The sequence below is a fragment of the Pseudorasbora parva genome, chromosome 1 (genome assembly GCF_024679245.1).
Source record: "Pseudorasbora parva isolate DD20220531a chromosome 1, ASM2467924v1, whole genome shotgun sequence".
Taxonomy (NCBI): domain Eukaryota; kingdom Metazoa; phylum Chordata; class Actinopteri; order Cypriniformes; family Gobionidae; genus Pseudorasbora; species Pseudorasbora parva.
In genome coordinates, this window is record NC_090172.1 from 65,623,094 (window position 1) to 65,625,844 (window position 2,751).

At 37.8% G+C, this 2,751-nt stretch overlaps 1 pseudogene; it reads left to right on the forward strand.

Moving 5' to 3' along the window:
• The first annotated feature begins 1,914 nt into the window (after positions 1 to 1,914).
• Positions 1,915 to 2,031, forward strand: LOC137089122 (5S ribosomal RNA; annotated as a pseudogene).
• Positions 2,032 to 2,751: the final 720 nt, after the last annotated feature.

A 2,751-nucleotide genomic window follows, 5' to 3' on the forward strand; every position in this document is an offset into this window, starting at 1 on the left:
GTGGGTGATTTGAGAACACGAAGAGCGCAAAGGCTACTCATATGCATCCTTTCCTGTATATGACATATTTTTCGAACGAAGGACTCAGTCCTTGGTTGAAATTCAGAGGATCCTCAACATTGGAACAGTCCTTCGTCGGATGTCGATGACGTAGTATCCTTGGAATTCTGGCTTGGGGTTCTTTCTTGACATTGAGAAACACCTTGTATCATTTGAATCATGAGAAATATGAACGAGTGCGTGTGTGGAGCGCGATCATCATTTCAATCAATCAATCAATCAACTTTATTTATATAGCGCTTTTACAATCACGATTGTGTCAAAGCAGCTTCACAGTGTCAAACAGGATAATATTGCGACAAAATTAGATTTGGCTGTACAGTCGTACTGGAGAAAACAGTGATGTTAATTTTCTGCGATTCCGCGACTACCACAGATTTTTGAGTAAAGTGTCCGTGTTCATTTCACGGAATTCTGTGAGACCAGGTTGGTTTTTTAACTCTGTTTCAACAATTTTCACTCTTCAAACCATTTAACGTTAATTTACAACATAGGCCATACTTCATATACAATGAACATATCACTCAATTTTAACACACATTGGAACACAACACTCTATTGTATTTCATCACATGAAAATAAATCCCCAACTCAATGATTCCTTTGAATTAACTGTGGTTTGCTAATCTTTTATTCAGATTACACCACAAACTATAGCGATGACTTCACTAACTCGGTGCTCCGGATCATTTTATTTATTACATGTATTTGACATGGACATAACGATTACATTGGACAAACCATATGCATTTGCTAATTTTCAAAACCTGTCCACGGGAGGCTTTTTTAAATAGAGTAAAAAACAATTATAATAACAATGCCAGAGTGATAATAAAGAAAGAGAGAAAAAAAAACTATATGCATACATACAGGAATAAAACTAACACAAATTATAATAATGATAATAATAATAATAAAAGAAAAACAAGAAAAACAAACATACTATACAATTACAAAAAGAGAGAGAAAAAAGAAAGACCAATATATTCCAAATTATTTCCATACAAAAACTATATATAACAAAGACAATATGATCAGAAAATGACCCAGCGTAAGGCTATTCAGGCAAACACTGTTGTTTTGATTTGAACCATTGTTTAAGTGCTCTAGAAAAAAGCATTGGCGTTAGTCTCTAGTTTGAAATTAACCAGTAAAGCGTTCCAGAGTTTTGGTCCCTTTGCTGAAAAAGCAGACTCACCAAAAGATGTCTTACTCTTTGGGATAATGCAGTCGCCACTGAGAGTGGCTCGTGTGTTTGTCCTATGTGAACTCTGACGCCTACTGACCATTTCGGACACCAGACATGATTCATCAGACATTTAAAAACCAACTTGAGATGATTCAAATCAACAAAACTGTCAAAGCTAAGAAGATTATGCTTTTTTAAAACCTTACAGTGATGCCAGCGCATTGGCTTCTGGTCCATAACTTTTATTGTTTGTATAATGAACTAATAGGTTTTAATTTAGTTTTGGATGACCATGACGTAATGCAGTATGATAAATGTGAAAATATCATTGCATGCATGTATAATTTTGCAGTTTGACAAGACAAATCCCTTCTAATAATACGAAAACAATTAAGGTTAGGTTTAACCTTCTTGCAGATGTACTTAACCTGACTGTCAAATTTTAAGTTCTTATCCAAAATGATGAAGATACTTGACTTTATTCATTGATTTGATTACTTCATTCTTGATCTGCACATTAAATACATCCCTTGCAGGCCTATCTCATATGGCGAAGCACATAGAAAATGTTTTCTGCACATTAAGAGTCCAATGAGACAATTTGAGCCATTTAGAAATATTCTCTAAAGTCTGTGTCAGATGGTCAGCTGCCTGGCTAGGTGGCTACCAGCAGCCATATTACCCTGTAGCCCAAGACTGGTTTCCCACTGAAGCTAAGCAGGGCTGAGCCTGGTCAGTACCTGGATGGGAGACCAACTGGGAAAACCAGGTAGCTGCTGGTAGAGGTGATAGTGAGGCCAGCAGGGGGCGCTCACCCTGTGGTCTGTGTGGGTCCTAACACCCCAGTATAGTGATGGGGACACTGTACTGACAAAGAGCACCATCCTTCGGATGAGACGTTAAACCGAGGTCCTCTCTGGTCCAAACTCTGTGGTCGTTAAAAATCCCAGGATGTCCTTCGATAAAGCCTACGTCTACACTAATCTGGATAAATTTAAAAACGGAGTTTTCGTCTAAAAATGCTCCGCATCCACACTATCATTTTCAATCGTTTTCCAAAAAATGTTCATCTACACTGAAACGTCTGAAAACGCTTACATCCCCGTACTGCGCATGAGCAAATCCAAGATGCTTCGACTTGCGTCATTTCCGCTACTCGTTTATTTACTCTTTGAAATTTTGCGGCAATGTCGAGAAAAGGCACAGAGTTTTTTAACAGTATGTACAAACTGACATTAATATTTAATGAGGCTGTCAAAACAGAAAGCATACAAAACAACTGCTGTACAATGTCGTTCACCATCCTGGCTGAATTGGTCATATGACTGCATCACATGGCTAAAAATGCGTCATCGTATTAAAAAGCCTCCATTTTCACAATCCACATTACTACATGAAGACGACGTTTTCAAATGTATCCGCTCTGGAGAGTGTTTTCAAAACTAAACGTTTTCATTGACTTAAAACGCTGTCTCAGTGTGGATGGAAGGCCAAAACGGAGA